This window comes from Dipodomys merriami, unplaced genomic scaffold (genome assembly GCF_024711535.1).
Source record: "Dipodomys merriami isolate MVZ:Mamm:240054 unplaced genomic scaffold, mDipMer1.0.p SCAF_213, whole genome shotgun sequence".
Lineage (NCBI taxonomy): Eukaryota > Metazoa > Chordata > Mammalia > Rodentia > Heteromyidae > Dipodomys > Dipodomys merriami.
The window spans coordinates 1978531-1990870 of record NW_027203527.1 but is presented as its reverse complement, the minus strand read 5'-3'; the positions used below and the strand labels follow the sequence as shown (position 1 = coordinate 1990870).

General features: G+C 43.2%; 1 protein-coding gene across 3 annotated transcripts in view; it reads right to left on the bottom strand.

Annotated features, from left to right (window-relative positions):
- The window catches only part of LOC138834393 (soluble lamin-associated protein of 75 kDa-like), a 51565-nt gene extending 45548 nt beyond the window's left edge, over nucleotides 1-6017 (bottom strand). Inside the window, exon 1 of one of the 3 annotated variants that reach the window (XM_070033029.1) lies at nucleotides 5997-6017. The gene's annotated coding sequence lies outside the window, so the exon portion shown is untranslated. Of the gene's footprint in view, nucleotides 1-4936; nucleotides 4958-5180; nucleotides 5266-5996 lie in introns of those variants that run through there. The other 2 variants (XM_070033028.1, XM_070033030.1) reach the window with 2 other exon arrangements.
- Between the last annotated feature and the right edge of the window lie 6323 nt (nucleotides 6018-12340).

The window sequence follows — 12340 nt, the reverse complement described above, 5'->3', positions numbered from 1 at the left end:
TGCTTAAGATAAAAATCACAAGAAAAAAAAATCCAGTCAAATTAGACTTATTGGGTCTAATGTTAAAACACCAGAGAACAAGGTATCTCCTGGATTGCACAAAAGTTAGCTGCTGAACAGCCTAGTTATATAGTGAAGAAAAAGGTATGGCATACAAAAGAAGTACAGATTCCAGTCTACAACTTGCTGGCTTCTTGCTGAGATACTGAAGAGGTATCCTCCTACCCCATCTTGAGTGAGAAAAACTTCAGGGTCATCTATAGTTTACCAAGGCTCATCTTGCTTGGGGTGCTGTTTTCTAAGGCAGGCACAGGCTGTGTGAAGCAGTGGTGATTTGGGCAAAGCCTGCTGGGTTAGGAAGAACGCAGTTAGAACAGGTACAGTGGCCCTTACAGCTGGAGTGTTCTCACAGTGATGGTAAGTAGTCTGAAACAGCCACACTATAAAAGGCCAAAAACAGCATCTACTGCTATTCAAAGACCTAAGTAGTTCGCTCCCTGCAATTTTATTCACAAAAGGAGGGAATTTTTTAGGGCTGAGCACCAGTAGCTTATGCCTTTAATCTTAGCTACTCAACAAAGTGAGATCTGAGGATTAAGGTTTGAAGTGAGTCTGGGTATAAAGTCTTTGAAACTCAATCATCAATGCATCAGCAAAAAAGCTGGTCTGGAGGCATGGCTCAAGTCGCAGAGTACCAGATTTGAGCACAAAGCTAAGCTAGAGTTCAAACCCTGAGTACTAGCACAAAACAAAACAAAAAAATTATAGGATTCTTGCAATAAAGACTTTAGTGCTCAACATTCTCAATAGCATTTCACAGTGCTGATTAACATTTAACAATGCTTAAGAGTGCTTTACTAACTCAAGGGCAGCGATGGGAAGCAGGAAATGAGAGGGAAAGAGGGAACAGCTTACACTAAGCAAAAGGAAAGAAATGTACATATCACCCAATGTGGAAGAAACAGTTGTATTGTCAAAGTTCACAGAATTCACAAATATGGTAGACCATAATGACAGAAGGAAGGAAGGAAGGAAGGAAGGAAGGAAGGAAGGAAGGAAGGAAGGAAGGAAGGAAGGAAGGAAGGAAGGAAGGAAGGAAGGAAGGGTCTTAAGAGCGCCAACTGTTAGGGTATAACCAGGCCACACAGCAGATATGTGAATGAGGAAACCTTGGATAATTTCAATCCCTGGCCTTCATTAGTCACTCCAGTCAGCCTCATATGTAAAACATTGAGCCTTGTAAATAAATTTAAAAAAAAAAAAAAAAAAGAGTGCTTTACTTCTGCTCCAGCGCCCGAGTTTGGTTTCTCTATCTGTGTCAACCAAAGGTAGGCCTGTGAATGGGGATACGGGGATCTCAGTCCCTTTTTCTCTCCACTTCCTAGCAACCATTAAGTGAACAGCTTTGTTGTCTTATGGTGATGGTGTCTCAGCGCAGGACCAAAGGCAGCAGAGCCAAGTGGGCATGGTCTGAACACCTCTGAAACTGTGAACCTTTTTTCTTTTTGAGCTAATTATCTTAGGCATTTTGTCATAGTGATTTTGTCATAGTGATCTAAAGCTGTCTAACACAATAACTAAGATTGCAACCAAGGGCTGTTACTCCCTGTAGAGCATCACACCAATAGAAAGCAGCTGTCTCTGAACCACAGCCCCAGCATTTCTTGTTCCTTTCTAGGTCTCTCCAAGTCTGTACTTGAAGACAGAGCCTATGTACACACTTACTCTTGCTACATTTTTGCAAACCCACATGAGTGTGTGTGTGTGTGTGTGTGTGTGTGTGTGTGTGTACTGGTGCTTGAACTCAGGACCTGGGTGCTATCCCTGTGCTTTTTTGCTCAAAGCTAGTATTCTACCACTTGAACCTCAACTGCACTTCTGGCTTTTCTTTAAATGGTTAATTGGAGATAAGAGTCTCAAAGACTTTCCTGCCTGGGCTAGCTTTGAACCATGATCCTCAGATCTCAGCTTCCTGAACAGCTAGGATTATAGGCGTGAGCCACCAGTATTATTTTGGGGGGAGGGGATGATACTTGGGTTTGAACTCAGGGCCTGTGCTTGCTAGGCAGGCACTCAACCACTGGAGTCTTCTTACTTTCATGATTTTGAAATAAGATCTCACATTTGCCCAGGCTGGCCTGGACTATGATCTTATTTATGTTTACCACATAGCGGGAATGACAGCTATATCCAGCTTTTATTGAACAAGATAGGAGGTCTCATTTTTGCCTAGGCTGACTACAAACCACATCCTCTTGATTTCTGCCTTCCAAGTAGCCAAGATTATAGGCATGAGCCACTAAACTCAACTGTATTTTTAAAATATACTTATCAAAGCCAGGTGCCAATGGCTCACGCCTGTAATCCTAGAGCACTAGCCTTGAGTGAAAAAGCTCAGGGACAGCACCCAAATCCTGAGTTCAAGTTCCACAACCAACAAATACATATATTTATATATGTATATATATGTATATTTCACATTTTTCTATGTACTAACAGTGAACAGGCTGGGAAAGAAACCAGGAATAACAGTTCTATTCACAAAAGCCTCAAAAAAGTATAATTTTGTATAAACTTAATTAAGCAGGTAAAGGATCTCTATAAATAATACTATAAAAGTTTGAGGAAAAAAATGAAGACTCCAAAAGATGGAAAAACCTCCAATTTTCATAGATTGGCAAAATCAGTATTGTGAAAAATGGTATACTACCAACAGCAATCTACAAGTTCAATGCAATACCCATAAAAATCCCAATTAATTTGTTGTGGAAATAATAAAACTCATATGAAAGCATAACAGACCACAAATAGCAAAATAAATCTGAGCAAAAAGCATAACATTGAAGGAACACAATACTAGCATCAGATTCTACTACAGAGCCGCTGTAACAAAAACAGCATGGTTCTATCAGAAGCGGATATAAAGATCATGGAATAGAAAACACAGAAATCAAACTATACAGCTACAATCAGCTTTTTTTAAAAAGGGAGCAAAAAGCATACAGTGAAGAAAAGATGGCCTTTTTAATAAAGGGTGCTAACAAAACTGGTTATCAATAAGCAAAAGACTAAAACCAGACCCCTATCTAATCAGGTAGAAAATCAACTCCAAATGGATCAAAGAGCTTAATATAAGACTTGAAATCTTAAAACTACTATGGGAAAACATCAGAAGAAAAAGGCATAGGTAATTATTTTCTGAAGATAGACTATATTCAGCAAGTAAGAGCAAGGGATAAATGGGAATGCATTTAGTTTCTGTAAACAAAAAAAATTAAGAGAATTCAGAGACAACAAAATAGAAAGTCTTCATTAGCTATTAATCCTTTATCAGTTGTAACAGGAAGCATATTTCTGTGAGAGAGGGTATATGATATGGCATCACTTGTTTGTAGAAAATTACCATTTGACTAAATAGAAAAAGGATTAATGTATTTAAAAGGATGACAGGATTTTTACTTTCAAAAAATTCCAAGTATTAAACCTTTTGTTTTCTCCATGTCAGTCCTTCGATAAATATCCCACCTTTACATTAAAAAATTGCAATTATTTGACTTAATTTATGATCACTTATTTAGGTCAATGTTACTCACTCAAGCTATTTCTAAATTCCTCAAACTGATCCTCATCCTAAGTTTAAAGAAGAATCCACTATGTCTACTATTAGTTTTCTGTGAAACACTAACCTGTTTTCCTTTGCTTGTACTGGAAGTCTTACTACAAATGGATGTTTCCTAGGTTTCTCTCACCATGTCATTCCCTGTTTCTCACCTTACACAAGCCAAGGCAAAAAATAAAATGTTTGAGTCCAGTCCATTCAACAGTAGCCACTAAAAGCTTCCCTTTTGTAAATGTTCCATGGGGTAACAAAGACTTGCTCTGTAAGGTAACCTGCACATCCTACGATGTGCAAAATTTTTAAAACTAAAAAGTATATGGCAGGCACTACAAACCCAGACCCGTTTTGGAGAATTCCTTCCTGGGCTCCAATGTATGCATGCATTATGCAACAGCCACCATTCCAGATGTTAATCCCCGGCTGTGATGCAGAGATAAAATACCAGTGCCCAGTACATAATCCACTCCGTGCTTAGGCAGTACATCTGGAAGGAAATCGATTAAACAAGAATCGCCAAATTCTCTGGAATCTGAAATAATAGATGGTGTTAACTAACAGTTCTGCAGAGAATCACAATATTCTCCCTTGGGGTAATTTTCGGTGACACATACCTCCTCTCCGCACCTCCATCCATATATATATAGATATATAGATATATGTATGTATTATATATATGCATAGATAGATAGATAGATAGATAGATAGATAGATAGATAGATAGATAGATAGATAGATAGATAGAATCTCCCCAAGGTGTTTTATGTTTGGATTTTTACAAGGATCTCCCGGAGGAGGACAGAACCTGCATCAGGTGGTTTTCCCAGAGCCGACTCCTGCTACGATGCCCACACTAATCTCCACAATCTGACAAGCGAGGGGGATGTTTTTGTGCAGTGTTAGGGGTCCAGGTCACCGCAGACCCCGGAGCCACACGCCCTCCAGGCTTCATCCGCCCCCGCCCCGGGCCCAGGCCTCGGGGGAGCCTGCACAATGGACAGCCGAGAGCGAAACTACAACGAAATTGCGGGGATCCGGATTGCGCACGGGGACCGCGGGGAGGACGCCCCTCCGCGGTGGTCCCAGGTCCCCCCGCGAGGCCCGGCTCGGCGGGCCGGCCGCTCAAGCCCTCCATCTCCCCAGCCCGCTTCCCGAGCCTCCGCGCCCGGTAAAGAAGAAGGAGAAGGGGAAAAAAAAAAAGCCCACGTTCCAGGTGGGGAAGGTGGGAGGGCAGAGGGGGCTCCCCGGCCGCAGCCGCGACACCCGCGGCCACGGGGAGGCGGCGGCATCCCCTCACACAAGATGGAGTCGCCGGCGCACCTGGAGGCGCCCCCAGTCCCGCCGGACCCCGCGGCCGCCGCCCGCCGGACCTGCGCGCGTCTCCGGACCCCGCGGCCTACGCCGGGCCCAGTCCGCCCCGCGCGTCCGCGTCCCGCAGCCGGCGTCGTCGCCCACCCGGCGAGGAGGGCGTGGGGCCGCCCAAGCGGGACGCGAGGCCGGTGCGGGGCCCCTCGGCCTCCGGCCTCGCCCGGCGCCCCCCGGCGCGCGCGAGCAGCGCACTCACCTCAGCCGCGTCCCGGAGCCGCGGGAGCCCGAGCCAGGAGGCGGAGTCGCGCGAATGAATGGAGCCGGCGGCCGCTGGCTGGCTGGCTGGCTGACTGGCTGGCGACGCCCCGGCCCGACCACCCGCCCCTTGCCTCGGACGCCCGGCGTGCCGCCGCTCGCGGGGTCGGCCGCAGCCCACCGTGCCCTCCGCCGGCGTGACGCACGAGCGCCGCAGCGCCTTCAGCTCCGCCGCGCCCGCGCCCCCCGCGAGTCCCCCCGCCGCGGCGCGCGCGGCCCTCCTCCACGCGCCGGGCCGCCGCCCTGCCTCCGCCGAGCCGCGGGCAGGTGCACGCTCGCCGCCGTGGGGAGAGCTGGGGGTGCCGCGGGCGGCCCCCGCCACCCGACGCCGCGACGCCCGGGCCCGGATAACGGCCCGGTATTAAAGAGTGACCTTGGCTTACGTGTAAAAATAGATGCGGGTAAGCCGCGGGGGCTACGGCGCGGAATCTGCGTACTGCGTGAATGTCACCCTTGGTAGAATCGCGTTTGCGGAGTTCCGCCCCAGCCTGCGCCCGCCAGGCCTGAAACGGCCCGCGGTGGTCGCGGCCATCCCGGCCTAGGATCGGGGATGCTGAGGGCGCCGGCCTGCGGGGATCCTGGGGCTCCGCTTCCCCCCCACTCCGCCCGGCCCACCGGCGTGCTAAACACGCTGCCATCCTCGCGGGTGCCTGCGAGAAGGGAGATCCCGGGCCCCATTCGCCCCCCCGGGGAGACCCTACTGACCCGACACGATGTGGACATAGTGGGGACCACCACGTTCCCGCCCTGACCCTACCTGTTTGGGAACCTCACGTACACAGTCTGACCTGACCCCAGAGAACCGCCTCCCCTCCTCTTCCCCTCCCTCCCCCTTTCTCCCCCCTCCCCCTCCCCACTGCCCAAGGCCTTTTAATTCTATTCTCACTGAAGGAAAACAAGCTTGCCCGCATTCATATTATGATAGCTTTTCTTCAGAAGTATGCAGGACTTGGTTTAAATGGCTTTTTAATAAAAAAAAAAGAAAAAGTGATGACAAACCATTTTGGATTTAAGTAATTTTAAACCCTAGACACTAAGTTCACTCAAGACACAGCATTATTTTCAGCTCATCCGGATAGATTTGGAATTGCTTCTTTCATTCCTGAGAAGTTATATCATAGTTACAACACCAACCTTTTACGAATGATCAGCAACACCGGTAAATACTTTGGCTAATACTTTTGGATATAGACCTTTTTTATAACTCTGATTTTAAAAAAAAATTATAAGTAGACCTTTCTGCCCTCGAGTTGCACATTACAGCTGTTGTGTTTTAATTTGTAATTTCTAGCCTGTAGAAATCTTAAATGTTACACGTAAAATAATTAACACTTTTGGTGGAACTGAACAATGGATTTGAATTAACTGAGCAGGAATTTTGAGTAATTGAGTTCTCTCTACAATTAATCATGAATAAATAAGTTATATAACTTGAATTTACATTTCTAGAGCTGCTATTATCCCCAGGGGAATCCCAAGCAATTACCACATTAGGAAAATTTTGTTTTTGTCTTCCCGACTACCCTGCAGGTGTTGGAGTAAAATGATTATAATATTTAAAATGTCTAAATGGAATTGGCATTTTAGCTATTATTTTAGAAATCTGTGGGAACATGTGCCTCAGAAGCAAGTTCACAAATGCCTGGCCACTGATAAGTAGGGGCATAGAGGATTCTTGTGGCAAGCATGTACATGCTGAGACCTACTCAAGAGGTGCTATGCTTTGTCCTACCTCTGAACGAGAAGATAAGGACTTAGCTTTCATGACCACACTGGAGCTTGATTCTCTTCTCTACTTAAAACATGACACCACTTTCAGAAAGAGAGATATTACCATTTATGTCCCTCTTTGGCTAAAATATATTAAATCTTGCTTGTGTTAATCAGATAATAGCTACCAAAATATTTTAAAATATGCTTTGAGGCTTTCATATGAAGTTTTTGGAGGCTGTTGCTCTGGATTTTGTTATTGCATATGCTTACTTTAATGATTGTGTTATGGCATAAGTAGAAGAAAATATGTTAAGGGGACATATCTTTAATCAGAATTCTATTTTGCCCTTTATTTGATTATATTTTTGCTTTAAAGCCCTACAACATACCCTGTAACTTCATGTTTTTGTGATTTTTTTTTTAATCTAGGAGAAAGTATTTTTTGGCTTGGTTTAGGTTGAGTAGAGTTTTGGATTTACACTAGGATTTAAACTCTGGCTCACTCAGCTTATTAATTCTGCTGGTGATCTACCACTTGAGCCATGCCTCCAGTCCTTCTAGGAGAATTTTCCTGGGCATAAACAGAAAACTAAACCTATTTTTAGAAAGAAAACATGTAAAGACTTCTTCTGATATATATTTAAACAGATTTTTATAACTTGTTGGTTTTTGAAAAGTGCACTTTCTTTTTACGGTCTTTTGGGGCTAATTGCTCTCCAACTTCATTTTTAAAGTTGCTAGATATTTTTTATTTTTATTTTTGAAATATATACAAAACGTATGTGTGTTTTTGTTTTGAGGGCTTCATTTTTTGTTTTTGAAAACATGGTCTTGCAATGTAGCCTGTGCTGGTATTAAATTTCCCACCCTGCTGCCACTGCCTCTCAAAAGCTGGATCAGAGGCATGCACTCACTTTCATGTTTATTGATTGATTGATTGATTGAAAGATAACATTTCATCACAAAACATTCACCACCATCTTTGACCCTGTACTTGGACTGAAATTATGTGTGTGTGTGTGTGTGTGTGTGTGTGTGTGTGTGTGTGTATGTGTGTGTGTGTGTGTGTGTGTTTCAATTTCATACAGTCACAGAAAGATGGCTTTAATGACAAAAGTCAGCCAGGGATTTCTAGACCTAAACTAAGAGCCAATCAGCTAACTAAACTAATTCTATCAGCAATGGCAGTAGGTAGCTAAGAAGGCAAGCCTCCCTCCTTGTATTAAAAGAAAAGGAACTCAAGTGTTCATTTTCTCCCTTGCTGTATAATGAAACATCACAGAAATGGTTTCAGAATTTAAAACAGTCTTATAATTGTGTTTTGTCAAACACTACCAATATCTTCAGATTTCAACTTCATATGTACTGGGAGGAAAAAAGACTGAACAAGAAAATAATAGGTTTGAGAAGCCCAGTGACTGTTTCTTTGCATTTGATTTGGTTTAATACCAAATAGAAATTTAAGAACCAAGGACTTTGGTAATGTGACTGGGTTTAAGAGAAATAATGTGGTGCATTTCATGTTACTAATAAAAATTACAGATTTATATCCACGGTAGATACTACAAGTTTCCTCATCAATGTTTTCCCCCTTTTTTCAGATATTCCCCCTTTATTCAGAGAGGCAATGTGCCCAGTTCAAACAGTTGTCTCCCTCAGGCTTTTGGAGCTGGGCTAGCCATTTGGCTATTTTAGCCAATGAGATATAAATGGAAGACAAGTATGGCTTCCAGTAACGTTTTTGATATTTTTTTTTATCAATAGGGATATATTCAACTGGCCTATGATGTTATCACTATATGGTTATATCAACATAGCCAATACATACAGAATAGAGAAGTATGTATAACTTTCAGTTTTAATAGACAACCAGAAGGATCAGAATGTAGTCAGAGATCCAGAAATTAGAGTATGAAGTCAATATAGACAACAACCTGGCCAAACATATCAAAAGTGATGAAACTATGAATGTATAACCCATAATATCACCCCAGTAAATTTATCCCCCTCCCCAAATCCTTTAAGATGAAGAAAGGGGGAAAAGGCTGGGTGTGGTAGTCACACCTGTAATTCTGGCTACTTGAGAAGCTGAGGTAAGGAGATGGAAATTTTGAGGCCAGCAGGGGCAAAAGCTCTAGCCCTTAAAAAAAAACAGTAGTGGTAAAGCCCTTGGTGAAGGAATTTGATACTTGGTCTAATTAGATTTTTAAGACTAGATTAGCAACTTAAATATACTGCCATCAATCTGTACATATTTTCTCATCTAAAAAAATATTTACAGAAACTGGCTCCCTGTCACCTTATACCAATATCAGCTCCAAATGGAAGGCCTGAAACCTTGAAACTACTACAAGAAGGAGTAGGAGAAACATTAGAATTTATTGGCATCTGCAGTAACTTTCTGAGTAGAGTTCCAGGGATTCTTTAATTCCATTTTGTCTATTGAGTTTTACATGCTATGAAACATCCAGATGGTTAAAGTTGGATATTAGGAACACTGCAGTAGGGAAAGAGCTAACTAAGCTCAATTCAGATTTGTTCAAAGGTGATTGGGGAACAAAGGGGGAAAGGGAAGGAGAATGAACTGAGCTAGAGCAATTACAGCAGTCAACAATTACAAAACAGGGGCAAGAGGATGGTCACTGTCTATGCTAATTATTGTTGCTCAAAGGTAGCCTTTTCCCTTTCCCTGGGAGACTAGGAGATAGAGACCATAGATAAAGAAAGAGAGGGGAGGACACTCCTTCCTGATGATTACATTCAAAGAATAGCTTTCACGTCCTTAAAGACACTGTAGAGTTGGTTGTACAAGATACAGCTATATCTCAAAGCAACCAGGAAGGATTTATAAGTCTAAGAGTTTTATTTGCACAAACTCCAAGGAAAGGATATCTAGGGCCTATGGCTAGACATTGGCTGAACAAATGATACATTTTCCCCACATACCTGGGTGTTTCCACACTGGAACTCAAGATGTGTCATGTCATAAGGGGCATACAGCCTCAGTGTACTGGAGGAAATGCCAGAGTTTGGTCTAGTGCTTAGGGGAGGGATTTGCATGGAGATTTTTGTGCCAATAGTTGCTGTTCTTAGAGCCAAAACAGTAGAGATCAAAAAATACAGGCCAGGCTGAGTGGGATCTCTTCCTCTGCTCAAGTGGATAACATCCCTGTACTTTCAGCCTCCTATGATATCTGAAGCAGAATCTAGTCCACTTATTTGGAATCACCTTCAGTGGAGCCCTTTAACAAGATATAACCCATGCTAATTGAAAACTAACTTAGGTTTCTATTGGCCTAGTCCACATTTTGAAGACACTGTTATGGAAATACTCTATTAGCCAAAACCAGTTTGCTAACATCAGAGGCATTGCCATTCATCCTCTACCCATCCCTCCCCCACTTACTAAAATAAAAGAATATTGCAATGTAGAAGACAGCCACACTGCTACTTAATTTTCCATCTTTTCTGTTACCTGAACAAGAGATGTAATTAACAGCTGACTTCTGTCCTATAGATAAGGCTGGAACTAAGCTTGCTAGTAAAACAGACTACAAACACCAACCAAGCAAAACCTTCCCTATTCCAACTTCAAAAAATAATCAGACTATTCTGGCTCAAAATGACAGGAGAGAAAAAAAGATCAAGTGATATACTCTATTTTGGAAAGGAGAAAAATGGAGAGACAGGAACAGAGATGAACTTTCAAGGCACACAAAGCACATCCCATTGGGAAAGGAGGCGTCCTGCCAGGGCTTAGGGAAGGACAATCTGCTTCCCCCACATCCAGGCTGAAACAATGCACAATGCCTCTCAATTTTTCAGCTTGGCCTTGGTCTGTAAATGCCCCAGTGGAACTGATTAGAGCTAAGGGACGAGGGATGGAAAAGGGCCTTCACTGTGGGGCCAGCTGCCTTGGCTTTACAGTGTTTTTGTTTTTGGGGGTTTTTTTGTTTTTGTTTTTGTTTTTTGTCAGTTGTTGGGCTTGAACTCTAGGCTTGGTGATGTCCCTCAGCTCTTCAGCTCAAGGCTAGCACTCTACCACTTGAGCCCCACAGCACCACTTCTGGTTTTCTAGTGGTTAATTGGAGATAAGAGTCTCACAGACTTTCTTGCCAGAGCTGGCTTTGAACCGAGATTCTCAGATCTCAGCCTCCTGAGTAGCTAGGATTACAGGCGTGAGCCACCAGCGCCCGGCTAGTGTTTTTTTGTTTTGTTTTTGCTGGTCGTGGAGCCTGAACTCTGGGCCTGGGCACTGTCCCTCAGCTCTTCAGTTCAAGGCAAGCACTCTACCACTTGAGCCGCAGTGCCACTTCCGGCTTTTTCTGCTTATGTGGTGCTGAGGAATTAAACCCAGGACCTCAGGCATGCAAGGCAAGCACTCTACCACTGAGCCACTTTCCCAGCCCCTTTACAGTGTTTTTCAAGCTCCAAGTGTAATAACAGAAAAGCCTTGAGTTTTCTACCTCTGAAGATTCCAATCTGGGAGATCTAGAATGCAGCTGACTAAATAATCTGCATTTTACTTATTTTTAAGTTGTACTTTAAATGAATATATACTCGATGCATGCCGTTCGGGCTAGAATGAAATGATCTGGTAAGAGTTGTGGCTTATACAATTATGGTATCTGTTATAACCTACCCATCTCAAGCATTTGTCCTTTCTCTGTGATGAGGACACACAAGCTCCTCTCTCTTGCTATTCATTCGTATTATCTATGGTCACTTTAGTGTGCACTAGCACGTCAGAATTCATTCCTTCTAATTGTAACAAATCTCAGCCCTTCACAGGCCTGCCCTTGTCAGCCTTGGTATCCAGTTTTCTACTCTCTGCTTGTTTAGATTCAAATAGGAGTGAGATCATGTAGCAGTTACCTTTATCTCACCTGAATCTGCACTTCAAACAAGCTCAAGTGTTCTTTTTTTAATCTGAAATCAATAGCTGGTGACAAATGGGAACAAAGTCAGCTACCTATGGAAAAGTGAAGGAATTTTAACTTCTGGTTTTTTTCCATATGTAGAAAGGTATAATATTTACAGGGGAAAAAAAAACATAAGGTCTTTTAATAGTGAGTACACACAGCTCAGTGAGTTTTTACTATGTAGACACCTAGATAAATGATGATGGCTGCAAATGAATAGCCATATGGCCCAAGTTCACATATTGAAATATTTTTATTCAGTGTCCCCATTGTGATGATAAGAGGTAAGATCTTTGGGAAGTCAGTAAGATTAGGTCATGAAGTTGCCCTCCTTATGAATCGGGATTAGTGCCTTTCTGCCAATTGTAAAAGAGTTTGCTTCCTGGACACACCCATGCTGGCACCCTGATCCTGGACTTCCAGCTCTCAGAACTGTGAGAAATAGATTTCTATTGTTTATGAGTCA